Source organism: Pogona vitticeps, chromosome 4 (assembly GCF_051106095.1).
Source record: "Pogona vitticeps strain Pit_001003342236 chromosome 4, PviZW2.1, whole genome shotgun sequence".
NCBI classification, from domain to species: Eukaryota; Metazoa; Chordata; class Lepidosauria; order Squamata; family Agamidae; genus Pogona; species Pogona vitticeps.
This window is the reverse complement of record NC_135786.1, coordinates 113,484,214-113,502,757: the sequence shown is the minus strand read 5'-3', so window position 1 is coordinate 113,502,757 and position 18,544 is coordinate 113,484,214. Positions and strand designations below refer to the sequence as shown.

At 46.4% G+C, this 18,544-nt stretch overlaps 1 non-coding gene across 1 annotated transcript; it reads right to left on the bottom strand.

Annotated features, from left to right (window-relative positions):
• Positions 1-5,799: 5,799 nt before the first annotated feature.
• On the bottom strand, positions 5,800-13,739 carry LOC110079761 (uncharacterized). Its single transcript, XR_013544606.1, has 3 exons — positions 13,646-13,739; positions 6,261-6,308; positions 5,800-5,874 (listed from the first exon to the last, which is right to left on the bottom strand). It is a non-coding gene; the product is annotated as an uncharacterized LOC110079761 (transcript).
• Positions 13,740-18,544: the final 4,805 nt, after the last annotated feature.

Below are 18,544 nucleotides of genomic sequence, written 5' to 3'. Positions count from 1 at the left end.
TGGGGAGCCTTATTACCTCGTTAGCTTATCGCCTCAGGAAATCCTCAATTGGAAAGCTTCAATTACTGTTGTGCCTACTCAGGTTTTTTCCTGCCCGACTATTTTATGTCCCCTTCAGTCCGCTTTAGCAAGTGCAAGGCGTGTTCCCGAAAACTACCATTTTATGACAACCACGAATATTGTCTTTTTTGTCTGGGAGACACGCACAAGCCTCAATCTTGCCGCCACTGTAAAAAGTTCACCAAAGCGGCTTTGAAGACGCAACAGCAAAGGCTGAAGATTTACTTGTGGGATAAGACGTTGTCTGCGTCCAGACTATCTGCGATGGAATCCTCATCAAATCCATCAGCTACCGTATTTTTCGCTCCATAAGACGCACCTCTCCTTAAGACGCAGCAAATTTTTAGGAGAAGAAAACAGGAAAAAATCTGTTTTCTTCTCCTAAAAATTGGTGAGCCTTATGGAGAGGTCCGTCTTCTGGAACACACCCTAGGACCCTTTGGAGGCTCACCCTGCCCCCCCCCCGAGGGTCAGAGGGGGCAAAATCACCATCTTCTGGAAGATGTTTAAAAGCAATTAAAACCAAACAGGAAAAACAGGGGGAAAGCCAGCATGAATACAAATTATAAATCTCCTTTACAGTCAGCTAGCTTGACTGCTAGAGTTTTGCCTTGAAAGAAAAAAGGCCTTTGCTTACTGGTGGAAAGACATAAATAATGGTGTCAACCTCCCTTGAAAAGGAGCTCCACAATCGGTGAGCAGCCACTAAGCCAAGCTTCTCTACCACATGTTAGTGACATTACTCCTGTTAGAAATGGGACTGGCTCATACAGTCATGATGGTAAAACTTCCATATCCACCACAATGGCTCAGACATGCCGTGGTTCTCTCTATTTTTACACTTATACGTCTTTAATATATTGCTTTTTCAATACATCACTTCACACATTCAACTGCTAAGTAAACAAGGATTTGAGAACAGATCAAGCTGCTGAGAATGCCAGATCTGAAAATAAATTTGGTTGAATTTTCCATGTCCCATAAACAGCATGATATTCTGAGAGAAGTAGGATTTCGTCTGAGACTGATGTTACCAAGATTGAACTTTGAATCTATTTTGAAAGCAAAGACCTGTCCCTTCTGCATATGAAATAAGATTACCTCAGAACATAGCATTATAGCTGAATTACTCAGTCTCCCCAGTCATATTTGCTCAAACATTAAGGATTCTTGTTCTTTGAGTGTAACTTCCAGTTAATCTTAAGCGCAGACCTTTTTATTTATTTGTTTTTGACAGTTACCTACAGTAGAATAAGCCACTGTTCAGAAGAACCAAGGCTGTCAACTTGCTTGGAAATAAGTTCCATTAAACTCAGAAAGGACTTATTTTTTAGCAAACACGCTGAAAAGACAGTGCTATGAAAGGCAGGAAACATGAAGTAGGAAGCAGAAGCAATGCACAGCTCATGCAACAGAGAATGCTATAATCCATGAGCAACTCATTATCAAACTTGGGGGGGGGTTCCTAAAATTTTGCTAGTTGTAACATCATAGCAATAATTTGCTCATTAATTCAGGTTGGTGTAGATGTAGTGGACTGTGCATAGAAAACACACAGTAATATAGTTATTAAAAATAAATATAAATGAATAAATTCCAGGCAGGTTAGATATCTGCTGGGGTAACTCTAGAAAAACTAGACTGAGGGAGTAAAGGAGTAATAAACACCATTATGTTGCAGAACAGGGATTTTGCTACACACATATCAGGCAGATATTGTGCCATTAAAAAGTAGGGTTAGCAAGGATATAGGGAGGCATTGCTCCTTGCTACCTGTTGGAGACATGCCTGATCCCTGAATTTAAATTTCTGTCATACAAAAGCTGATAGTTTTCCTGTTGTTGGATTAGAAGGAAAGGCTATGTGTAAAAATCTCTGTTACATTTTATTTATTCACATTTAAAATAGGATAAATGTGGCAGTTTGACTAATTCACTTATTGGGCTAAATCTGCTGTTAGGAAGCAGATGATGAGGGAGAAATATTAAGATGCCCAGTGAGCAACATGTCAACAGACAAGAGTGTTGATCCATCATCAGTCGCTGCCATTTCCTAGAGGGGATGACAGAAAGAGGAGAGAATTTAAAAGGAAGATTCCCTTCCATCAAAATCTGTCCCCTTTCCCTCCTCCTATCCACCCTAGGAGGGAGAGTCAGTGATTCTGACAGAAAATCCACAGAGGAAACCTGATGGACAGCTGCACCTCTGAACGACTGGCAGCTGATTTTGACTCTTTCCCTAGCTAGCCCTACTCCTTCCCGCCTAGGCAGGCAGGTGGCCGGCCGGCTTCCTTTGTAACCACCAGTAGTCGCGGCGCCCGCAGTCTTGCCAATCGGTGTGTTTGTGTCTTGTCTTTCCTCCAATTGCCGACATTTCCCCAGGTAAAAGGAAAGGTGTCTCTCTATGTGATGCACACGTGCGTAGAGTGGGGACCCAAGAAGGTCTCAGCACCCTGCCGATGCCGCAGAAACCTTGAACCGGGGTGGAGTGCAGAGGGGTGGTGGCACGCGGGCGGGAGAAGCCTCTGGCCACCATCGAAAGGAAATGTCGTCTTGGCCAACCCCCCCCCCCCCGAATGGCAAGGAGAGAGCCTGTGGAACTCCCCTTTCTGCCGCCACCCCTCCACACACACCCACACCCTGGGATGTCCCCTCATGGCAAAGGACCTACTAGGCATTCAAGGTGTGTGTGTTCCTTTCCTCCTTTCCAAATTGAGGCTTCTGTGAAGTACTCTCTTTTTTAAAAAGGAAAATAAGCCCCCCCCTTTCTTTTACTTTTTATAAAAAAACCCGAGTTCAGTAGGACTCGAAAGGGGAACAATGTTTTAAAAAGCAAGCCAACAAACCGGGACTCTACGGGATGCAACCCCCTTCCAAAAGCAGATTGAGGGGCCCGTGGGGGGTGGGGGGTCAGACACAGCCTTGATGTCCCTCAGCAGGTAGACGGGAGGGGAGGGAGTCTCTCTGCATGTCTGTCAAGAGACACTGGTCCAGCGCCAGCGCTTCCTCTCTTCTGCCCGATGCCCCCCTCGCCCGTGGTTTCTCCCTCGGTCTCCCCACCGCCATCAGCCCCCCCGCACCTCACTCCCCAACCATGTTCTGCCTTTCTGACTGGAGTTATTTCAAATTCGTGGCTCCTCCACAAAGCCCGCCAGCAGCGGCAGCATTTCTCCGCAGAGCAGCACACAGCGGCACGGGAAGGCTTGTGGCCATAGGTCTGGCAGTGCAGGGAGGGAGGGAGACACCGCTCAGAAGGTGCGTTTTCTCTCTCTCTCTCATTCACCATCCCTTTCTGCATCACTGGTAAGAAACAACATCATCCTCTCTTCTCTCCCCCTGCCCGCCCGCTGGCCCGTCACCCCGCAACAAAACGCCACCCCACAGTGCCTTGCACCTTTGACAGTCGCCCGCCAGCCCTACTGCTCGCCCCCTTTTGCTCTCACGCAGGTGACAGGCTGTCCCTCCCCTCTAGCGGTTCGCGCTCCGCTCCCTCGCCCATCTTTTCCGACAGGGAGGATACGGTCAGACCGCTCAACCTATAGCCTTCCATTCATCCGTCTGTATCTAAAGCAGACATTTTGGTGCCATTGATTTGTTCAAGGCTGAGGTTGGAAAGCGAGTGAGCGCACTAGCAAGAGCAAGGGGAGAGGGAGAGGGGGAGAGAGAGAGAGCTCTCTTACCCACCCCCGCCTGGAAGGTCGCAATTTTGCTCCAGTTGGCCCCGTGGGGGGTGGGAGAGAATTGCAAGGGGCCTGGAAGGCTCAGACCCTTGCGACGCTCCCCTCCCACGGGGCCAGTGGGGGCAAAATCCCCGCCTTCGCTCCATAAGACGTACAGACTTCCCCCTGACTTTTTTGTGGGGGGGAAGTGTGTCTTATGGAGCAAACAATACGGTATTCCTCGTTCTGAGGCGAATGTTTCCTCCCCATCTACATCTGCCTCAAAGTCTGCAGTTAAACCATCTAAAAACCCACTGCAGATGCTTTAAAGAAGCCTTCGTCCACAACGTCGAAAGCTGCAACTGCCAAAGATGGGGCAAAGTCTAAGAAGCCGGCTAGCCAAGCTAAAAAGGATAAAAATAGGGATCACACTACCATCCCTCCTGTGACACCTTCATTGCCTTCTCCTATCTTGGAGGACTCCTCAAGAGATCAAGAGTCCTCTCTGGAAGCAGCTCAATCCTTGCCACCAAGACAGCAAGTCGATGTTCAGCCTGGGCATTCACCTACCCTGACAAGATTGAGGAAGCTGTTCCATCCAGGCCCCATTCTGCCCATCTTAGCCCTGCTTCAGCCGGGTGGGCGTTAGGGGCTCCATGATCGCCTTCTTTCTCCTCGAGGCATGACTCTCCGCCTCGCAAGAAAACTTCCAAGAGAAAACACCTTTCTCCTGATCGACGTCGAGCCTCCCACAGGGACACTTCTCGACGTCGGAAGAAGCATAAACGTGACCGCTCTGCTTACATTCAAGCAGATAAAAGAAGGTCCAGTCTAAGTTGATACTTCGACACCGAGTCAAGCTCCTTTTCTTCGACCTCCAAGGACTACCGTAGGCATAGAAAGAAGCGATATTCTTCTTCGTCTTCTTCTTCGATGTCGACCTCGCCTTCCCCACATCGACGTCGACAGCACTGCAATGTCGACCTGTTAGAGCCATTAAGAAAGTTCCTACCAAACTTGCTTTGACGTCGACATCGGTGTCGAAGGATGCCCAGCAAACCACTCTCCATTCTCGTTCACAGGGATATATGCACTTCACCATTCCCTGAGACAGAAAGATACTCAGACATTGCCTTCTGACGATGAGGATGTTCTTTGTGAGGTGTCTTCAGATCAGGGAGATGAATTATTTTCTGCTCCTCAACACCAGTCTGCCATAGAAGCTGAATCTTTTGAATCAGACACAGGAGATCCTCATCCCTCCTCGCCCTCGGAGGACTTCTCCTCATATGTGCAGATGGTGGCTAGGATGGCCAAGACCTTAAAGATGGACACTCAGCTTCCACCTCCTCCGTCTGATGACCTGATTTTTGGCGACATAGATCATGACAGGACACAGCCTCTCAGCCTAAACTTTATTCCTCTGTTAATAGACCTCATAAAGGAATCCTGGTCCCAACCATCCACTCCTCAACCTATTCCTAGAAGGACTGAGAATCTATATCGTGTTCATGGTGATGACACCACTTAGCAAAGCATCCTGCTCCTAATTCGGTCATTGTGTAGGCTAATTCATCAAAAGTCTCAGGACGCAAGCATGTTACCCCTACCAACAGAGAGGGTAGGAAGTTGGATGTTTTAGCCAGAAAGATCTACAATTTTCAAACCTTCCTGCTTCGTGTATGCGACTATCAGGCAGCTATGGGGGCATACCAAAAGCAGCTATGGACCAAGGGGCTTCCAGCTTTGCAAGCAGCCCCTGATGAAATGCGTCAGGACCTCCTCAATACCTACGCTGAAGCAATGACCCTGTCCAAACATCAACGCCTAGCCTCCAGACATGCCACAGATGCCTCGGCTAAGACTTTAATCTCTGCCATAGCACTACGCCGCCATGCCTGGCTCCGAGCCTCTGGCATTGTGGAGGATGTTAAGAAACAAGTAGAGGACCAGTCCTTTGATGCTAAAGGTTTATTTAATGAAAAGATAGATGAGTCATTAAAAAGTTTACACGAAAGTAAAAAGACAGCCAAGGTTTCAAAGGAACAGCAACGGCAATTTCCTCAACAGCAGTTTCAGCAGCAACCTTCACATAACTACAGACAGTTCAAGAATTCTCAGGGAAGGTCCTCTCAAGCTTCATCTGCTGCTCCATCCTTCAAACAACAAACGACACAAAAACGTCAGTCATACCGTCCTTCCAGTAAAAAGTCCAAACAGTACCTTTGACTTTCACACTGCTTTGGCACCACATCCTGCAACGCGTCTTGCACCATTTTACCACAATTGAAAAAAGATCACAAAGGACAATTGGGTTCTGAACATCATTCGATTCAGTTACAGGCTAGAGCTTGTAGAGCTTCCCCCTCTAGGGTACCTAAAGGTGACAACGTCCAATCCTATCCTGGAGGAGGAAGTTTTCACTCTGCTCCAAAAGCATGCCATACAACAGGTACCCCTCTGAGACATCTCCAACAGGTTTTACTCCCGATACTTCACAGAACCAAAGAAGGACCTGGATCTGAGGGACCTGAACATTTACCTCTATCCACGTCAATTCTGGATGGTTACACTGGAGTCCATCGTCCACCTGTTAAAAAAGGGAGATTGGTTCATTGTTATAGACCTCAAGGACGCATACTTCCACATAACAATACATCAGCACCACAGGAAGTATCTCCGTTTTCTAATCAAGAACAAGATCTTCCAGTATGCTGCCTTACCATTCGGCTTAGTAACGACTCCACACATGTTTACAAAGTGCATGGCACCTGTGGTTGCGTTCCTGCGTCTACAAGGCATAAAAGTGTTCCCTTACATAGACGATTGGCTGATAGGGTCACCATCCAGAAAGAAAGCCATCCACGACTCAAGGTTCACTTTGCTCACTCTACAGAGTCTGGGCCTCACAATAAACTTCAAGAAACCCACTCTAAGGCCATCTCGAGACATCAGCTACATAGGAGCAACACTGAACTCAATAGAAGCAAGACTCTTTCTACCTCCAGAGCGCATTCAAAAACTAAGGGCAGCAGTCCAAAAGGTCAAACTGCACTTCCTTGTGCTGGCTCAACATGCGCAACACCTTCTGGGCCTCATGGCCTCAACAACATCTCTCCCGCATGCCCGGTTAAAAATGCGCTCCTTGCAAGCATGGTTCCTGCATCACTTTGACCCACTTCGAGAAGATCCACGGAAAAAGCTCCTGGTCACTCCAAAGCTAGCAAAGCAACTAAACTGGTGGCGCTTCATACCACACCTCATGATGGGTCATCCTTTTCACCCACTGCAGCTGTCTGTGCAAGTAACAACGGATGCCAGCCCATAGGTTGGGGAGCACACTGTGAAGGTCACAAGATACATGCCCTATGGTCACGGCGTCAAAAAGGACTTCACATCAATCATCTCGAGATGCTAGCAGTGATCAAGGCATTCAGAGCCTTCCTTCTGCTGATACAGGGTCGTGGTGTTCAAGTTGTGACAGACAACACCACAGCCATGTATTATATCAACAAGCAGGGAGGGACGAAATCAATGTCACTCCTCTACCTGTCTGTGCACCTGTGGGAGTGGTGCTACCAGCGTCACATTTATCCAGTGGCAATCCACATATCAACATCAGACAACCAACTAGCAGACAAACTGCGTCACCTGACAGGACGGTCCCATGAGTGGGAGCTAGATGACAGCACATTCCAGATGTTGTGCAGAAGGTGGGGCCGCCCGTCCATAGACATATTTGCTTCTCAAAAGAACAAGAAGTGTCACAGATATGCGTCTCGAGCAGTCTGTCACGTTCCTCAGCTTTTCTGGTCATGGATTCGGTGCTCTGCGGTCTACAGTGTATGTTCGGTATCATTGTCTATCAATACTTGAACATATTTTTGTATTTCAAATCCATGGCACAGTTTACACATTCCTTTGCTAGTGCTAGCCTGTCTTCTCCACCACTGGTCAACAGTCCCCAAATCTGCCCTGTGTATAACCAGTACAGTACGGATGCTTGCATCTTCTGGATTAGTCTGAAGGATGATAGTGCCAACGTGCATAAGAAATTTATGGTATATGATATGAACAGATGTGACTTGTTTCCAGGTTGTCATTTATATTGTTGGGACAGCAGATGATGCTGGCAAAGGACTAGTACACAAAATGTTAAACTCTGCAATAAATGAATGCAGTAATGTTTTTTTAAAAGGTGGCCTAAAAGATGTGTGGCATTTCAAAATCATCTAGACAGATAACTCTTTCTGTGAGCTCCAGGGACACCTTTCGGTGTCTTGGCAGTTTCAAACATCTACAGTCTTTGCTGTTCACCCACCCCATTCCTCTGATAGTTAAGGCTGGTGGTTGTAATCCAGGTAGTTGTACTTTTGGCTTCCTGTAATGTCTGAACTGCTGCCTGCTGGGTTAGAATAACATGTATGCTTAGGTACTGTATTTGTAGCTAAGGAGCACTAATGTGGTGTATAACTGCATCAGTGTCCCACCTAACAATATGAGCTGAATTTTCATTCACTGCCAGAGTTGTGTGGAGCAGCCATGGAGGTAGCACCTGCCATGTCTGTCTCTTTGGGAATGTGTAAACTGGGCCATGGAAAGTCAGTGTTCTGCTCCAGTCAGCCTTTCTCTAGAGCTCACTGATCCACCAACATTAGTACTCAATAAACTGCAGGAAATTAATTTTGTAGGTTTTTAAAGAGGAACTGGAATTGTTTCTGTGCCTGCATTTACAGTGGTGTTCCCATTCAAAAATGCTGCTGTATATGGTGACTTCCTGTGCAGATAGTTAAGTTGAAACACACTTGATTAGAAACAGAAATCCAAAGTTTGTGCTAGTAATGATCAGAAGTAGATACGGTTGTCTGGGTGACAGGCTGGAGTGTCCTGAAAATGTTGTCTGTATCTGACAAACCTTTCTCCTGAGTGTTGAACACCCAGAACTTTTGTTATGACATGGGTGTTCTGTTTTTATAATGCAGAGCTTTCAAAGTGATGATAGTTACATCTTGTGAAAAAATTTCAAGGGTTGGTGCAACTATCCATTTCTGATCCAAATTCAGAGCACTTATTTGAGATGTCCAGTTAGGTGCCACAAACTTCACCACCTTCTTGAATGATTCCAGAGCTCTGAGCATTTGCAGGCTGTGAACTGGCAACTGCTATTTTAACACATTGTCTTATTTATTTGCCCAAAATCTGCCCCTTCACTAGGAACCTGCAAACGATCCCTTAAGACATGACTTTTGAACAGGCTTTTCCAGAGATTACATAATGATAACTCAGTGGCAGTCTCACTGTTTCTTTTTGCTTTGCCATCTTGCCTGTTAAATTAATGATATTTATGTTTATGCTGATGTTGTTTTGGATATTACTAATTGTATATTGTAATTTTGATTTTGATTTTCATATAAGCGTTATGTTTTATTTTAATGTTATTGTTTTCTGCTGTAAACCGCCCAGAGTGCCCTTGCAGCGAGATGGGCAGTATAAAAGTCAAATAAATAAATATAAACTCCCATGTTCAGAGGCCACACTTAGGAGACAAGCAACAGTGAGAAGCTCACAACCATTGACAGGTCTTCTTTTCTCTGTCCTGAACCTCATGAATTTTCAATTGTTTATGCCAGAGGTCGCCAACCCCTTGTCCGCGACCCAGCAGCGGTCCACAGCCTATCCAGGACTGGGCCGTGGACACAGATCTCCTACACCCACGAGCGCCATCACACGCATGCGCACGAGCGGCCACCCCACAGCAAAGTTGCATGCATGAGCATGAGCGTGTTTCACCACTGCATGTGCTGTGTACATACGTGCAAGCGGGGGGCCCACGAGCACTGTTGTGCACATGCATATGTTCCACCCCTGTGAGCATGTCATGCACATGCACGTGAACACGCCTGAGCGTGATGTGTGCATGCGAGCTCTGCCCTCCCTGCAGGCGCACCAAAGCCCCCAAAACGATCCACAGTTGGGAAAAGGTTGGGGACCACTGGTTTATGCCATCATTTTGCAAGGTGGCTTAGACCAACTGTACAGACCATGATAGAGAACCTCTGCAAGCCATTTTTTTTGTCAATGGTTGCTTTGTGGATCGCGGGGATAACTAGAATGAAACTGTAGGGGAGGAAAGAGAATGATCTGTGGCTAGGCAGTTACTGTAAGATATTTGCCCCCCTTTTCATTCAAGCAAGGTTTCCATAGTTATGAGAACTAGAGATGTGCAGCATGGGCAACTTATGATGCATAAAGAGATTTTACCATTTGTGTACTTGGCATAGAAGTTCAAAAAAAGTCCTAGTAAAAGAACAACCATCTTAAAACTGTAGCAATTGGAGTTTTGGTTAAAATACAGGTAGTATGCTCTGGGAAATTTGGATACTGAGAACCCTTCTTCCTTTATCCCAATCTCCTATGACATCTTGTGTTCTCAATAAAGTTTTTTCATTTTACCCAATAAACACAGCCTGGCCTCCTCATGTCTCTTCCAAGCAATCATGTAGATGTACATGAGACCAAGATTTTTTTTCTTAGTGGGCTTTTAAAAATCTGACAAGATCATGGATTCTGCACTATGTGAATCTCCATTTTATTTCAAATATGGCCCATGCAGTTTACAATCTCCATAATGTTACTGCCTAGAGGAGAGAATTCAAACTTGAATACATAAAGCGTTCTGAGTTGGGATGGAGTTTTAGACTGAGCCACATGTGGCCTTGGTTGGCAATAAAATTGATTTAGAGCATCTTCGTGCAGTAAAAGTTGATAAATATCTTCGATTTTTCCAAGAAAACCATTCTAGCAGCCATTTTGTGTCACCCAAGACAGGTGATTCTGTCTTTTCAAAGAATTGCAGCAGATCTACTTTATGTCAAATTAAACAAAGCTGAAATGGAACAGTCTCAGCATGTTGTCAGGGCAGAACTAGTGAAGTATCCCAAAGAAGATAATCAACAACACAGGACTGCCAATTGTCAGAGTAAAGTCTGCTCAGTGCAGTAGTTCAGAGTGTAGTAAAGGCGGATATTGTAAACTATAACCAGGAGCCCATGAGAAGAACAATTACGTAACTCTCCTAGAAGCTCAATGTGTACAGTTCAGTGAACAGCGAACCCTCTCCCTTTTTTTGTATTTATCTCCCTTAGGCAGCCATGATCTCTTTGCATGGGCACAGGGGTTGGAATGTTGTTTTAACAGTGGACATTACTGTACTGCATCAAGACATTTATATGTTTGCTACCTATTCATACATTAAAACCTAGCCAGCAGGTTTTCTTTTTCCTAGCCAAATCCAAATGTTAGAACTACACATTTAGAAAATTATGCTTTGTATTAATATTATTCTGAATAATATTTCAGTAAAGAAGTGTGACTGTTTAGACACATCCTTGTGTGTGTGTGTATGCGTGTGTGTGCGCGCGCATACTTGAGGCATAAATACAAAATTGAATTATATAGGATTAAATGTGAGACTTGAAATAAAGGTGTGGAGACTAGGTGTTGGGGAGGCTTTCGGGGTTGGGAATTGGTGGCTTGGCTCTGGCCTGGATCCAGTCCTTCCTGGAGAACCATCCCCAGAGAGTGCAGCAAGAGGAGATGGTCTCCACCCCTTGGATCTTGACTGTGGAGTCCTTCAGGGGTCAGTCATCTCCTTGTTGCTATTTAACATATGAGGCCGCTGGGGAAGGTCATCGGAAGACTTGGAGTTTCATGTCATCAATATGTGGAAAATGCTTTATCTCTTCCTTCCACTCTTCTGCAATGGATGCTGTCCCACACCTTGAGTGCTGCTTGGCCACCATACTGGGGTGGATGCATGTCAAAAGATTGAGGCTGAATCTGGACAAGATGGAGGTGGCTCCTGCTGTCTGTGGTGCCTCCTTTTCCTTCAGGGATGCTACTCTATCCACTAAGGATGAGATTTGCACCCTGGGGGTACTACTGGACCCAACACTATCAATGGACACCCAGATAGCATTGGTGGTTCAATCTGTTTTTGCCCCCATCTTAGGCAGATTGCCCTGTTGCGTCTCTACCTTGACACCAAGTCGCTCACCACACTGGACCTTGCACTGGTAGTCTCAAAAATAGATTACAGTACTGCAACACTCTTATGTGGGGCTGCCTATGAGACTGTTACGGAAACTACAGCAGGTCGAAAACATGGCAGTCAGGTACTGAGTGTAGTGAATAAATATCCACATACCTCCCCAATTCTGGCCACCTTACACTTGGAAACCCATCTGTTTCCATGCCGGCTTCAAGGTAATGGTCCTAACCTATAAAGCCTTAAATTGTCTGGGGCCTCAGAACCTGGCAGAACATTTGTTTACAACTGGATCTGCCCATCCTACCCAAACTTATCAGACAAGCCAGCCAAGGATGCTGACCCTGAGAGAGGCCCAGAAGGAGAAAATGAGAGACTGGGCCTTCTCAGAAGTTGCTGTTCGACTGCGGAATGAATTACCTCCTGAAATCTGCCTGGCCCTTCACCGGTTATTTTTTAGAATTTTTTTAAAACCCTAATATTTAGGCAGGTGCTTCAAAATATTACATTTATGGAGCCCGCTGAACCCTTTTAGCTTATTCAACTTAATTCCGCCATCCTAATTGCCCTTAATTGTATTGTCTATTTTTACTCCATTATTTTAATTTTTAGCCTTGTTGTATTCTGTATTTTAATCATGTTTACTGTGTGTTTTCTGTTGTAAGCCACTCATTTGACCAGATGGATGGTAAAAATGAAACAAACAAAAAAATAAATATTATTAAGTTTCTAATAATAAAGTGTCTTTAGTAATTAACCTATTAATTACACAAATGAGTTTTATTTATGCACTAATATGTGGCACTTCCAATGAGCAAGTATTTTAAAAGTAAACCTCTACCATTTTTCAACAACTTATATGTAAAACAAAATTCACCACAATTTCACCACCCAAATTACAAATGTTGAATCTGATATTTGAAATTAAGTTTCAGACCATACAGACACAGTATTTCTTGTGCTTGTAGACCAATCAGCAAAACAAACACATATTTAAATTTTTTTTAAAAAAAATATTTATAATAAGGATGCTGGCAAGTCTTTGGGTCCGAGTCTTTGGTACCAAGTCCAAGTCCCTAATAAAAACAAGATCTTTTCCACAGGAAAAAGGGAGGGATGGGTGGGTTCTGAGTCAGATCTGAGTCATTGAAGAAAAAACAAGTCGAGTCACCAGTGCAACTTAAGTCTGACTTGACAGCAAGTTCTGCAACTCACGTTCCCATCCCTAATTAACAAACTGATGCTAAACATAATTTTAGTTTAAAATTATAACAATCAGCTTTGAATGGAGAGAAAGACAGGGAAAATTCACAAGCCAAGTTACACAAAAGCCCACGTGGCTCCCTAGTAATGGTGTCCTGGCTCCCTAGTAATGGTGTCTGTGGTGTCTGAGTGTGTCTATTATGGCAGCAATGAGGAGTCCACAAGAGATAGTGGAATGAGGAAGAACATGACATGGAGCAGCCAGACCTTGTGCTAATGATTTGTGGGGCTGAAGTGTGTTCCAATTCTCAGGCCTGGAGTATAGCTAAGAGAGAGCCCTAGATGGTGGTTATTTTACTCATCTTCAGTCAGTGGGCGGCCATTTTGAGTTTCCTTTTCCCTTCAAATTTGACAAAGGCCTTTGCTTTCCCAGCACTGGGATTATTCCTGCAAAATTCTACAATGCCCTTGACTCACTTTTAGTAGTGGTCTGCAGTGTCTCAGTTAATGCCTTTACCAGCCATACCCATGACTATGCCGCCACTGAATGAGAACCAACAGAGAATAATAGTAAAAGTGCTGAATTTGGAATAGGAAGACTCATGTTCACATTTCTGCTTAGTCACGGGGATTAAGGGGTGACATTAGACCACTCACAACTTCTCAGGCAAACCTACCTTGGCTTACAGGGTTGTTGTGGAAAGAAATGTGGAAAGGGAACCCATGGAAGTGAGAACTACCCTGTTTCCCCTAAAATAAGAGCTAACCTGAAAATAAGCCCTGGTATGATTTTTCAGGCTGCTTGTAATATAAGCCCTACCCCCAAAACAAGCCCTAGTTAAGTGAAACCCCAACCTCCACCATTGTGCAGCATTGTGCAGCAACCAGATGACATGACTGTAAAATAAAACATCCTCCGAAAATGAGCCCTAATGCGTTTTTGGAGCAAAAGTTAATATTTATTTTATTTATTTAACTTATATGCCGCCCACTCTACCCAAAGACCCTGTCTTATTTTCATGGAAACACGGCAGCAGATGAACTGACTGATTGCCTTTAGCAGAACAAACCAGATAAACCCAATCTAAAATGCTACCACAACGGGCCTGAAATCTCAAAAGACAAGAGTATTGTTCTGCCTCCTACATCTAACAAAAAGGAAAGGGATGAGCATACTGCACATGAACAGAGAATGCCACAAAAGGCATGACTGTTTAATATTAAACAGTCCTTGTCCTTCTTAAACTGGCTACATTAGGGATTCAGACAGGACTGGAGTTGGGCAAATTTCTCAACCATTCCTGAGGTGGCTGTATTATATCATGGGGGGGGGGGATCCAAGAAAGATGCAGCTTTCCTGACAATTATTGAGTGGCTTGTGTAGGACTGCAAGTCACTCCCTTGCAGGGTAGAAAGGACCTAAACATTTCCCCTCAACTCTCTTCTTTCTTTCCTGTGGCAGTACAGCTGTGGTTTGCAAATGGTCTGATGTAGCAGACTGACAGGGTTCCCCCTCTCCCCAATGTGCCAGGTTTCACTGTATGGTACCAACTGAGGGGGGATAGTGGGGAAAAATCGAATTGAAAAATTATATGTATTGAACACTGGATTTCTCTCTCTCTCTCTCTCTTGAACCATAAAATACTGAACAGCAAGCCAGACTTCTGTCTTGTTCCCTTCTCAGCTTTAACTCCTCTGTTCTAAAACTGTTAACCTCCAACTGACTACAGAAATCCCAACTGACTCTCAGATCAGACTCCACCCCTAAGGCATTCTAATCACAGGAACCAATCCGCATCCACTCATTCAGCTGCCAATCACAGGAGCACTTGGCCCCTGCAGATAGACTGTTCAGGCCCACAAAACCATTTCAAAAATTTCCATGAAAGATTTCTGGCTTGCTGGAATCTGACAGATTCAGCCTGATTCTGTTAAATGCCTCTGTCTGCATTAAAAACAACTACTCTCCTCCACACATTCACATGATTTATTTCTGTGATTGTCATACATGAGTTGCACGCACAAATGCTTTTAACTACTGAAGAATTTTTTAAAGGAAGCTCAGAACCCTGAAACCCACATTTTCTGACCTAGAGAGTTATAACTCTATCTCCCTCCGTTTTCCAGGACTAGGCCCTGCGACTCCTGATTGCCTCACCCCCCCCCCAACATCAGCCACCTGGCTTAGGGTGAGTGAAGGCTTTTAAGCCGAAGGTGTTCTCAGGGCCTCACCGGACTAACATTCCTGCCTTTGGGGGAGCGGAAGATCTGCCTGCCACAATCTCACTGGGTGAGAGACAGTAAGAACTGTGGCTGGGCTGTTGTCAACTGCCATCTGGAGTTTGGCTCTATCTCCCTCCGTTTTCCAGGACTAGGCCCTGCGACTCCTGATTGCCTCACCCCCCCCAACATCAGCCACCTGGCTTAGGGTGAGTGAAGGCTTTTAAGCCGAAGGTGTTCTCAGGGCCTCACCGGACCAACATTCCTGCCTTTGGGGGAGCGGAAGATCTTCTGCCTGCCACAATCTCACTGGGTGAGAGACAGTAAGAACTGTGGCTGGGCTGTTGTCAACTGCCATCCGGAGTTTGGCTCTATCTCCCTCCGTTTTCCAGGACCAGGCCCTGCTACCCCTGATTGCCTCACCCCCCCCCCCCAACATCAGCCACCTGGCTTAGGGGGAGTGAAGACTTTTAAGTGTGGAAGGCTGTGGGGGGGGAATATTGGGTGTCGGTTAGTGAGAGTGAGTTGTTTGTCCCGCTCCCTGGCTGGCTGGTCGCCATGTTGGATCTCCAGGGGACGGGACTTTTTCTAAGACTGCTTGACTCACTCTCCCTTTCTTGGACCATCTGCAAAGACGCTCTGCCCCCACACAAAGGCCAGCGACTGAAACAACTTGGCTCACCTCCACGAGTAATACTCTTACTCCTCCTTCAACATCATCTTTAACACCAATATTCAAAATAACATCGAAACAGACATTGTTGAATGGACAAGGTTGTGTAGAGGAGGAGGGAGGATCAGGATTATATATGGGGCTTTAGTATGTGATTTTTCAATAATTTATTTTAATGTTACACAGGGTGTTCATAATTTTGGGATTTTTATTTTTATTTTTTGTAATTTTCCTGTTTTATTGCATATATTTGATTCATGTACCTGCTTTGTATCTAAGTTTGTTTGGTTTATTAATTTAGGTTAATTGGTCTCTATTTTTCTTTTTCTTTCTCTTGGATATGGAGTGGAAGGCCTGTTCACCCAGCAGGGGGTCTTTTAACATCCCTGTGATCACGGGTAGAGGGAGATATGGCGTTGACACAGTCCCTACTCGTGTCAGAAGAACGATGGACAGATGTTTGAAAGCTGTTCATTGTTCTGAGACTGTGACCAAACCCCAATATCGAGGTAGCCGGATCAGCCAGCCCTCCACTCTAAATCTGGTACTGTTGAATGCCAGGTCTGTCGCCAACAAAACCCAGGTGATTTACGACCTTATCCTGGAGGAGGATGCAGACCTGGCATGCATAACCGAGACGTGGATTAATGGGGAGGGGGGTCCTCCTCTGGCTCTCATCTGCCCACCTGGTTATGCTGTCCAGCACCAGGGTAGACTGGAGGGGCGGGGCGGGGGAGTAGCCATTGTCTACAAATCCAACTTAGAGGTTACTAGGCGCTCCTCGGTGGTAAAGCCAGGTCTAGAGGCACTCCATGTGTCGATAGGGGCTAGGGATGGTATTGGGATTTTGCTGGGTTACCGCGCTCCCTGCGACCCAGCCACTTCCCTACCGGAGCTGGCCGACTTTGTCTCCGCGGCATTGTTGGGATCCCCGAGGCTTTTGGTCTTGGGTGATTTCAACGTGCATGCGGGGGCAGAGACCACAGGGCCAGCTCTTGAGTTCTTGGAAACCATGGCTTCCTTGAACATGTCCCAACATGTTATCAGCCCCACCCACGTGGGTGGCCATACGTTAGACCTGGTTTTTTCCACCAACTGGAGCGAGTGTGGTCTGGTGGTGACTGACCTCGAGTTGGTCCCATTGTCATGGTCAGATCACCACCTAATAAAATGCAACCTCTCAGTGGCACTCCCCCCTCGCAGGGAGCAAGGACCTATTTCTATGGTCCGACCTCGAAGGCTACTGGATCCTGTTGGATTCCAGGAGGCCATGAGAGGTGTTCCAGCTGACCTGGCTGGCGCTCCTGTCGAGGCTCTGGTTGACAGCTGGTCCATCGCTGCCACTAGGGCTATAGACACGATCGCACCTAAACGCCCTCTCCGGCTCAGAGCTCGGCCTGCGCCCTGGTTTAACCAGGAGCTCCGAGCGATGAAGCGACATAGGAGAAGGCTAGAGCGTAGGTGGAGGAAGAACCCGACGGATTACAATTGGACAGCTGTCAGGGTCGCAACTAACCTTTACCTGACTAAGGTAAAGGCTGCATGTAGATCATTCTTCGCTAACCGGATAAGCGAAGCGTCCAACCAGCAGGCGGAGTTATTCCGTATAGTGCGCGACCTATCTGGAACTGGTTCAGGTGATAGGCCTCCCCCTAGTTTTTCCCCTGACCAGTTTGCAGCCTTTTTTAAATCTAAAGTGGAGGCCATCCGCCGGGAGCTCTCTCCGTTTTTAAAAACAGTGAGTCGAGCAGAGATGTCCAGCACTCCATCTTACCCAGTGACTTTCGATTCTTTTCAGCCTGTAACGCCTGATTCCGTTTCCAGGGTGCTTGACCGCTGCCGAGCCACCACCTCCTCCTTGGACCCTTGCCCGGCCTGGTTAATCAAAGCAGCCAGGCCGATAACAACAGAATGGGCCACAGTAATAATAAATGAGTCTTTCCTTGAGGGTAGATTTCCATCCGCCCTCAAGGAGACACTCATTAGGCCCATAAGAAAGAAACCTAGTTTGGCGGCGGACGAAATTGGCAATTATAGGCCTGTCGCCAATGTTTCTTTCATGAGCAAAGTGGTTGAGAGGGTGGTGGCCGATCAGCTCCAGGCTCACCTGGACGAAACGGATGCCCTGGATCCATTTCAGTCGGGCTTCAGGCCGCGCCACGGTACTGAGACGGCATTGGTCGCCCTGTACGATGACCTGCTGAGGGAGGCCGACAGTGGCAAAATCTCCCTGCTGGTCCTCCTCGACATCTCGGCGGCCTTTGATACCGTCGACCACGGTATCCTCCTAGGGAGGCTCTCTGAGTTGGGAATTGGTGGCTTGGCACTTGCCTGGCTCCGTTCCTTCTTGGGGGACCGTCCCCAGAGAGTTCAGCTTGGGGAGAGCGTCTCGGCCCCGTGGAGTCTCAATTGTGGGGTTCCACAGGGGTCGATTATCTCCCCAATGCTGTTTAACATCTATATGAGGCCGCTGGGTGGGGTCATTAGGGGATGTGGGGCTTTGTGTCATCAATATGCCGATGACACCCAGCTCTACATCTCCTTTTCACCAACTGCAGGTGATGCTGTCCTTTCCCTTCAGCGTTGCCTGGGGGCCGTACTGCAATGGATGCAGGAGAACGGACTGAGGCTGAATCCGGATAAGACGGAAGTTCTGAGGGTGGGTGCCCCCATGGTAGGTGGC